The 10,167-nt window shown below is 50.3% G+C and overlaps 1 long non-coding RNA gene across 2 annotated transcripts in view; it reads left to right on the forward strand.

Annotated features, from left to right (window-relative positions):
- LOC123189939 (uncharacterized) overlaps positions 1 to 9,948 on the forward strand; it is a 17,066-nt gene extending 7,118 nt beyond the window's left edge. Inside the window, exons 2-5 of one of the 2 annotated variants that reach the window (XR_006496052.1) lie at positions 7,342 to 7,469; positions 7,860 to 8,260; positions 8,544 to 9,388; positions 9,700 to 9,948. This is a non-coding gene — a long non-coding RNA (uncharacterized lncRNA). The remainder of the gene's footprint in view (positions 1 to 7,341; positions 7,470 to 7,859; positions 8,261 to 8,543; positions 9,389 to 9,699) is intronic. The other variant, XR_006496053.1, reaches the window with a different exon arrangement.
- The last annotated feature ends 219 nt before the right edge of the window (positions 9,949 to 10,167 follow it).

Genomic DNA, 10,167 nt, shown 5'->3' on the forward strand with positions numbered 1-10,167 from the left:
AACTTAGGCGAGTCCTTGGACTGCAGCTAAGCCCCCGAGTGGAAGGCTGGCTTACCACTCGGTAGGATTTTGGTAAACTTAGGCGAAACGGATTCGCAGCTAAGCCTCCGAGTGTGAGTCTGGCTCACCACTCGATAGGGTTTTTACAAACTTAGGCGAAACGGATTCGCGGCTAAGCCACCCACTGAGGGGGAGTTTTTATGTGGACAAAAATAAAAAGTGATGACACAATTATTTCTAAACCCATGAACTACAGAAGTACTTTATTGCAACTCATCCGAGTGATAAAACTTAAGTGTAAAATGGGCGGAGTAGCTCCGCGTTCCAAGCTCGGGGCTCGTCGATATTATGCTCGACGTTGTAAAGACGGTACGCCCCGTTGTGGAGAACCTTGGTGACGATGAAGGGGCCTTCCCAAGAAGGAGCAAGCTTGTGTGGTTTGTGCTGATCCACTCGGAGAACCAAATCCCCTTCCTGGAAGGCTCGACCTCTCACATTTCGGGCGTGGAAACGGCGCAGATCTTGTTGGTAGATGGTCGACCTGATCAGAGCCATCTCCCTTTCTTCCTCTAAAAGGTCGACTGCGTCCTGTCGCGCTTGTTCAGCTTCTGCTTCGTTGTAGATTTCGACTCGAGGAGCATTGTGGAGAAGATCACTCGGCAAGACTGCTTCGGCTCCATAGACCAAGAAGAATGGAGTTCTTCCGGTCGACCGATTGGGCGTGGTCCGCAGTCCCCAGAGTACAGATGGAAGTTCGTCGACCCAAGCTCCAGCCGCGTGTTTGAGATCACGCATCAGTCGCGGCTTCAGTCCCTTGAGAATCAGTCCATTAGCTCGCTCTGCTTGTCCATTCGACTGCGGATGGGCGACTGATGCGTAGTCGACCCGTGTGCCCTGGGAGTTGCAGAAGGTTCTGAATTCCTCTGAGTCAAAGTTCGACCCATTATCCGTAATGATGCTGTGCGGGACTCCATATCTGAATATTAGTTCCCTGATGAAGCTAACAGCAGTACCGGTGTCGAGGCTCTTGATTGGTTTAGCCTCAATCCACTTGGTGAACTTGTCGACTGCCACCAGTACATGCGTGAAGCCACTTCGTCCTGTTCTCAAAGGGCCGACCATGTCCAGCCCCCAAACTGCAAAAGGCCAGACGAGTGGGATGGTCTTCAAAGCTGACGCAGGTTTGTGTGACATATTCGAGTAGAACTGACATCCCTCGCACTTATCCACTATCTCCTTTGCCATCTCATTCGCCTTGGGCCAGTAAAATCCGGCTCGGTATGCTTTGGCCACGATGGTCCGGGAGGACGCATGATGACCACAGGTCCCCGAGTGAATATCATTGAGGATGAGTCGACCTTCTTCTGGTGTTATGCACTTCTGACCGACTCCAGTCGTGCTCTCTCTGTATAATTGTCCTTTGATGACGGTAAAGGCCTTAGATCGACGGACGATCTGTCGAGCCTCTTCCTCATCCTCCGGAAGCTCTTTCCTCAAGATATATGCGACATACGGAATCGTCCAGTCGGGAATGACTACCAAAACCTCCATGATCAAGTCGACCACCGCTGGGACTTCAACTTCAGTCGGATCCGTGGCACTCTTGGGCTGCGGAGTTTCCTCGGTGAAAGGATCTTCTTTGACTGACGGAGTATGTATATGTTCCAAGAACACACCACTCGGAATGGCTTCTCTCTTGGAACCTATCTTTGCTAGATCATCAGCTGCTTGATTTTTCAGTCGGGGTATATGATGGAGCTCCAACCCCTCGAACTTTTTCTCCAGCTTCCTCACTGCACTGCAGTATCCAGTCATGGCTGGGCTTCTCACGTCCCACTCTTTCATCACCTGATTGACCACTAAATCCGAGTCGCCATAGACCATTAGGCGACGGACGCCGAGTGAAATGGCCATGCGCAACCCATATAGGAGGGCCTCATATTCTGCCTCATTGTTGGAGGAATCAAAGTGAATCTGGAGCACATATCTGAGTTTATCTCCTCTGGGGGAAACCAGGACAACCCCAGCACCGGAACCATTCAACATATTAGAACCATCGAAAAACATGGTCCAATGCTCCGAGTGAACTTCAGTCGGCTGCTGCTGTTCGATCCACTCGGCGAGGAAATCTGCTATTGCCTGGGACTTAATGGCTTTCTTTGCCTCAAACTTGATATCAAGGGGAAGAAGTTCAATCGCCCATTTGGCCACTCGACCAGTTGCATCTCTGTTGTGCAAAATCTCTGATAGTGGAGCGTCGCTGACGACTGTGATTGAATGGTCAGAGAAATAATGAGCAACCTTCTTTGTGGTCATGTATATTCCATACACAAGCTTCTGATAATGAGGATATCTCTGCTTGGATGGAGTCAAGACTTCAGACAAATAATACACTGGGCGCTGAACTTTGAGAGCTTTTCCTTCTTCTTCCCGCTCGACCGTTAGCACAGTACTGACGACTTGTCCTGTGGCTGCGATGTAGAGCAACAGAGGCTCTTTGCTGATTGGAGCAGCAAGCACCGGCTGGGTGGAGAGCAGAGCTTTTAGCTCGGCAAACGCTGCATCAGCTTCTGGAGTCCACTCGAACTTGTCAGCCTTCTTCATCAGTCGGTAAAGAGGCAATGCCTTTTCGCCGAGTCGTGAGATGAATCGACTTAATGCGGCCAAGCATCCAGTAAGCTTCTGGACATCGTGCACTCGCACAGGGCGTTTCATTCGGAGAATAGTGCCAATCTTTTCTGGGTTGGCATCGATTCCCCGTTCGGAAACGAGAAAACCGAGTAACTTGCCACCAGGAACTCCAAATGTGCACTTTGATGGATTGAGCTTGATATCATACCTTCTGAGGTTGGCAAATGTTTCGGCGAGGTCAGCGAGCAGGTCGGAACCTTTTCTTGACTTGACAACAATATCATCCATATAAGCTTCCACATTCCGACTGATTTGAGTGAGTAGACACTTCTGGATCATTCGCATAAATGTGGCTCCGGCATTCTTGAGGCCGAATGGCATGGTGATATAGCAGAAGCACCCGAATGGAGTGATGAAAGCTGTTTTTACTTCATCGGGCCCATACAGACGGATCTGGTGGTACCCGGAGTAAGCATCTAAAAAAGACAACCTCTCGCATCCCACGGTCGAGTCAACAATTTGATCTATGCGAGGGAGAGGAAAGTGATCTTTCGGGCAGGCCCGGTTGATGTGCTTGAAATCAATGCACATTCGGAGCGACTTGTCCTTCTTAGGAACCATGACGACATTAGCGAGCCACTCGGAGTGGAATATCTCTCGGATAAATCCTGCCGCCAACAGTCGAGCCACTTCTTCACCGATGGCCTTTCTCTTCTGGACGGCGGACCGCCGAAGATGTTCTTTGACTGGCTTTGCAGACGAGTCGACTCTTAGGCGATGCTCAGCCAGTCCCCTGGGAACACCTGGCATGTCAGCGGGCTTCCATGCAAAAATGTCCCAGTTCTCACGGAGGAACTGGATGAGCGCTTCTTCCTATTTTGGGTCGAGTGTTGTGGAGATGCGGGTCGGAGCTGCTTCGGGGTCGGTCGGGTGAATGTGAACAGGCTTCGTCTCACCGGACGACTGGAATGCAGATTCTGTGGCAGGCTTCTTGGATCGCAGCAAGTCACTCGGATCTGCGTTTTGCTTGTATTCTTCGAACTCGACCGCTGTCACTTGGGAATCGGCAATTTTGGAGCCCTTCTGAAAGCACTCCTCTGCCTTTTTCCTATCACCGGTGACAGTGATCACACCTTTGGGACCGGGCATCTTCAATTTGAGGTACACGTAACATGGTCGAGCCATGAACCGTGCATAGGCTGGTCTCCCCAAAATGGCATGATATGCACTTTGAAAATCCACGACCTCAAACGTCAACTTTTCTTTGCGAAAATGCTTTGAATCGCCAAACACTACGTCCAAAGCTATCTGGCCGAGTGACTCGGCCTTCTTCCCTGGTATAACTCCATGGAAGCTCATGTTACTAGTGCTCAGTCGGGACATCGGAATGCCCATACCTTTCAACGTGTCTGCATATAACAGATTCAGCCCACTTCCACCGTCCATCAGCACCTTTGTCAGTCGAGTGCCTTCGACAACTGGATCGACCACCAAAGCTTGCCTCCCAGGGGTGGCAATATGAGTCGGGTGATCGGATTGGTCGAATGTGATGGGTGTTTGAGACCACTTCAGATAATTTGCCTTTGCTGGGGCAACCATGCTAACCTCTCGGTTAATCACTTTCAGTCGACTTCTGCTTTCCACATCTGCGAAGATCATCAGAGTGGAGTTGATATGCGGATATCCTCCCTCACTGTCCTCTTTGTCTTCGGCCTTGTCCGACTCCTTCTCCTTGTCCTTAGACTGTTTTCCCTGAAACTGCTGGATCAGGAGTCGACATTGGCGAGTGGTGTGCTTTGGGTAAATGATATTCCCCTCTTCATCTTTCTTCGTGTGGATGTGGCACGGCATATCCATCACGTCGTTCCCTTCTTTATCCTTCACCTTCTTGGGGTTCCAGGATCCTTTTGGTTTCCCCTTAGACTTTCCTTGAGTCACGGCCAGAGCCTCTCCAGGAGCTGCCGGTTCAGCCTTCCGCTTCTGTTTCCGACTGGTGTTTCCCTTTTCCGACTGACTCGGCTTGTGCTTGCCGCTTCGGAGTCGGTCTTCTTCTTCGCCGTTGGCGTACTTGGTAGCAATCTCCATCATCCGACTCAAGGTCATGTCACCGGTTCGACCAAATTTCAAACTCAGTTCTCTGTTCTTGACGCCATCTTTGAAGGCGCATACTGCCTGATGGTCAGAGACATTTTCTACAGTGTGGTGCAAAGTGATCCACCTCTGAATATACTCTCTTAGAGTCTCACTGGTTTTCTGCACACAGACTTGCAACTCTGTCAATCCCGCTGGTCGCTTGCAAGTCCCTTCAAACGTTCTGACGAACACTCGGGACAGATCTTCCCAAGTGTAAATGCTGCTAGGAGGTAATTGAGTCAACCATGCCCTGGCAGAACCTTCCAACATGAGGGGCAAATGCTTCATGGCCACCTCGTCGTTCCCACCACCGATCTGAACTGCCACTCGGTAGTCTTCAAGCCAAGTTTCAGGCTTAGACTCACCAGTGAACTTGCTGACTCCTGTTGCCAACCTGAAATTGGGGGGGATAACAGCGGCTCTGATAGCTCTGCTGAAACATTCAGGACCAGAAACATGTACTCGACTGCTCGTGGGCACATCTCTGTCGAGTGCACCTCGATGGGCTCTGTTCCGGTCGACCAATCCTTGCACGATAATGGATCGCGCGTCGAAGCCTGGCTCTCTGGGGTCAGCTGGAACCCTACGCCCTGTACTGTACTGACGCCTATCATCTGGCTGCCGAGGAGCGTAAGACCCACCCCTCGGAGGGGAATAAGGCACTCGACGCCTATCATCTCGGTCGAGTCTGTCGCCATATTGATCTCGCCGATGCTCACGCCCTTCGCGCCGCGGAGGCGATCTGGGGCTGTGAGCCGACTGAACCGTATTCACAGTGACAGATCGACTGTGAATTCTGTTGCGCGACTGAGACACGGCTGAATTCTGATCTCCTGCTGCCCGGAGCAGATCCCTGATCTGCAGCAAACCTCTGCCAGCTTCTGACTGCGAAGGCTGAATGGACTCTGCTATACGGGTCGCAGCTGCTAAATTCTGAATTGGGGTTCGATATACCTGAGTCGGCGGGAAGAGTTGACGTCGACTGGTGTCGGGAACTCGTTGCCGCGCGCGCTCGTCGAGTGCTCGCTGAAGGTTCTCCAGTCGAGTGCGCTCGGCCAAATTGGCCAGACGCGCCTCCTCCAAGGCACGAGCCTCGGGGGTTTCTCCTGCGATGGGAATACGCAGGGGATCCTCGTTCCTGCGGCGAAGCTCTTCTCTTTGCAGAGAGTCGAGTGGCTCGGGCTGGTACTCTTCATAGCCTCGAGCAGGGTCGCCGCCGTCGCCTGCTCCACCATCGCGGGCGAAGCCAGGAGGGCTGTGGGGCCCGTCGACCATCAAGATTTCCGCCGCTGGATCACTGCTTCCGCACTCGGATGCAGTCTCTTCGGAGCCAGTCGACTGATCGAACAAGCCGTAGAGAGATTCGTTGGGCTCGATTGCCGCAACCTGTGTAGTGGTCGACTGGCGAGCCACCGCGTGACTCACCCATCGCTGAAGCCTCGACCGGCCTGAGCGCTTGCGCTGGCGGGAGACCGGGAGGGTGGAAGACGGAGGAGCCGACCGATACTGGGTCGATGGTTGCCGCAGCAGAACGCCGCGGACACATGCGCGGAAATGCGTCGCACCGCGGACGGGGAGCGCATCTACGTCGAGTGGAGCCTCCTGGAGCCATGCGGAGTCGTCGGCGATGAAGGTGAGAGTGCCGAGACGGATCTCTTGACCCTCGATCAAAACTCCAGCAGACACCATGATGAAAATACTCGGAAGAATCGCAACTTCTCCACAAAATCGCTAAAACACCGGCCCCACGGTGGGCGCCAACTGTCGTGGTTCTAAGCCTGACAGTAGAGTGGAGGGTAGGTATGGAGAGGCAAGGTCCTAGCTATGGAGAGGTTGTAAGCACAAAGGATGTACGAGTTCAGGCCCTTCTCGGAAGAAGCAACAGCCCTACGTCTCGGAGCCCGGAGGCGGTCGAGTGGATTATGAATGTATGGATTACAAGGTGCCGAACCCTTCTGCCTGTGGAGGGGGGTGGCTTATATAGAGTGCGCCAGGACCCCAGCCAGCCCACGTAGGAGAGGGTTTAAGGTGAGTTAAGTGTGGGGCGTTACTGGTAACGCCCCACATAAAGTGCCTTTACTATCATAAAGTCTACTTAATTACAGGCCGTTGCGGTGCAGAGTGCCTCTTGACCTCCTGGTGGTCGAGTGAGTCTTCGTGGTCGAGTCCTTCAGGCCAGTCGAGTGAATCCTCGTTGGTCGACTGGAAGGCGACCTCTTCTAGGGATGTCCTAGGGTAAGTTACTTGGAACAGGTCCATGACCCTACCCTAGGTACATAACCCCATCAGTGTCTTTTACAATATGTGCAAGAACTAGCAATACCACATAAAAATGAGTCTGGGATTTGGAAATTTTTTAATCTGGATAGTTGTTGTAGTGCCTGATTATGCCAACAAGAAGAAAAAAAATAGCAGAATAATTGTTTGCAGGGATACTTAGATCCTTCTGCTATCATGGTTATCAAGATAGGATTTTTTTTAATGTACACTATATAGTACAAAAGGTTGTTTATCATATACTGCAAATCATTAGTTTTACGGCAGTCTATTACATCAGAGTCTTATCTTGATTGATAGGAATTCCACATATTGAACCTTCAAGATGACTTGAAATGGACCTGGACAATGTGAATTGGGGCCAGTATCTAAACACTCTGTTTTGGAACCTCAACTATTGGGATTGAATCAGTATGCTGGCTGGAGAGGTTGAGAATCCGAAGATAACTCCTTCCTACATGTTTTTGGTGGCAGTTTGCTTGATACAATAGATGGATGTTATGTTTAGATATGTTGTGCTCGATGGATCGTCTTCTTGCTTTTTTTATTCATGCTTTTTAGGAGAATATTTAGCCATGTTGATATGTTTGTCCCCTGTATGTTTAGATATGTTTCCTCGATGGACCTGGTTATAATAATATAATTGATTTTCTATAATTGTTGTTGTGGGTTCGTCAATCATTAATTTGGGTGGATGGGAGCAGCAACGGCGGCGTTGCGTTCTCTTTCATGAAACTGGCCCCGCTTTCTCGTTCTTATTACCTTGGGCGATTTGATTCCTCACTTTTCCTTTCTTCTGCTTTCCTTTCCTCTTGCAGGATTGACGGGGCTGCTCTCATTTTCGGTTTGCTACTGCTTCCTTGCATTCTACCGCTTCTCATTGTTGTCATAAGAAGATGAGATGTTCTTCGGTACGATGCTCCTGGCGTGTTTGATGAAATGTCTATAAGATGATATGTTACTCATTCTCTCTTTCCTTCTCGGTTGGTTCTTGGGTCCTCCATGTCGTTAGCCATCAAGGTTGGGTTCCTTCCCACTCCCTTGCTCAATTTTTGCCTACTGAAAGCGATGTGTGTTGATGTGTTGGTTTTGACAACATCCCCGTGTGATCTTTGTTGGCATATCAAACGAGGATATTTGATGGCATACCTGCTGGATTTGGACGATTGGTGTGATCTCCGTTCAGTTTGTCATGCTCCTTTGTATGCAGTCTGCAGAAGTAGGCACACCGTTTTTTACCCTCAGATTTGATCATGCCGTGATGTTGCCAGCATCTGATTACTGAGTATTGTTCATGCTTTTTTGCTCAATTATTTGGGTAGAATATTTCTTAGAACATTTATGTGGCTTCAACTATGCATCTCTAACACATACTGTCTTTTTAAGATCTGAATCTCGGTTGCTTCTGTTTACTCTGAGTCTGAGATGTATAGTAAGAGCAGTGGATGCCCTATTTTTCAATCCTCTTAACACAATTACTTTGTTGTGATCACATGTTGTAGGCAGCCAAGACGGTGAAGATCTGCTGCATATGAGTTGGCTACGTCCGCGGCCCAACAATGGTTGTCATTGCCATCAAGTGCCCAACAATTGAGGTGGTGGTTGTCGACATCTCCAAGCCCCGCATTCACGCCTGGAACAACGACACCCTCCCGATCTACGAGCCCGGCCTCGATGATGTTGTCAAGGCGTGCAGGGGCAAGAACCTCTTCTTCAGCACCGACGTCGAGAAGCACATTGCCGAGGCCGACATCATCTTTGTCTCGGTGAACACCCCCACCAAGACCCGCAGTTTGGGAGCCGGCAAGGCTGCCGACCTCACCTACTGGGAGAGCGCAGCCCGGATGATTGCCGATGTGTCCAACTCCGACAAGATCGATGTTGATGAGTCCACTGTCCCTGTGAAGACCGCAGAGGCCATTGAGAAGATCCTGACCCACAACAACAAGGGCATCAACTACCAGATCCTGACCAACCCAGAGTTTCCTTGCCGAGGGCACGGCGACCGACGACCTGTTCAAGCCCGACAGAGTGCTCATCGGTGGCCGGGAGACCCCCGAGGGCAGGAAGGCTGTCCAGGCCATCAAGGAGGTGTACGCCTACTGGGTGTCCGAGGAGAACATCGTCACCACCAACCTGTGGTCTGATGAGCTCTCCAAGCTCGCTGCCAATGCCTTCCTGGCATAGAGGATCTGCTCCGTGAACGCCATGTCGGTGCTCTGTGAGGCCACGTGCGTGCTCGTGCTCATGGTGGTTTCCCATATATCAGCAGCGCGGAGGAGCTGGTATCCTCAGCCAGAGTTGGGTGTACTTGCGGGCGACCTCACCCTCACCAGTGCATCTACAGGTATGCTAGCTCCATCTCTTATCTTTTTGTTGTGAATGCAAAAAGGAGAGGCTCAGATCTGGAGAGTAGCCAATGAGATACAAATTAGTTTTGTTTGTTTTGATGATGCCAATGAATTTCCATAGATTTTCCTATACTCAGCAGAAAACTTACATCCCTTGTTCACTGGGATTCTTCTTTCTTCTTTGTTTCTTTTTCCTTTGCCATAGCAGATAGCACCACATTTACCGCAGCACACTAGAGTCAATTTAATTGACTAGCAACAGAGCAAAGCTGAGGTAATTCCCAATATGACAATTAACTCCATACAGTTTTCTATCTTCAGGGGGCTGCTCTTTGATTCAGAGTAAAATCAAGTTCTTTACCTATGGAGGAGGTAGATACTGATGGAGTGGATGACAAGGTGTTCTCCAGGTTCTGCATCATCTCCATATTCTGCATCATTAGTGAGCAACTTACCTAGGGAGGAGGTAGATACTGACTGTGACGCCCCCGATTCAATCGTACACTAATCATGCACGCAAATGTGTACGATCAAGATCAGGGACTCACGGGAAGATATCACAACACAACTCTACAAATAAAATAAGTCATACAAGCATCATAATACAAGCCAGGGGCCTCGAGGGCTCGAATACAAGTGCTCGATCATAGACGAGTCAGCGGAAGCAACAATATCTGAGTACAGACATAAGTTAAACAAGTTTGCCTTAAGAAGGCTAGCACAAACTGGGATACAGATCGAAAGAGGCGCAGGCCTCCTGCCTGGGATCCTCCTA

This window comes from Triticum aestivum, chromosome 2A (assembly GCF_018294505.1).
Source record: "Triticum aestivum cultivar Chinese Spring chromosome 2A, IWGSC CS RefSeq v2.1, whole genome shotgun sequence".
Classification (NCBI taxonomy): domain Eukaryota; kingdom Viridiplantae; phylum Streptophyta; class Magnoliopsida; order Poales; family Poaceae; genus Triticum; species Triticum aestivum.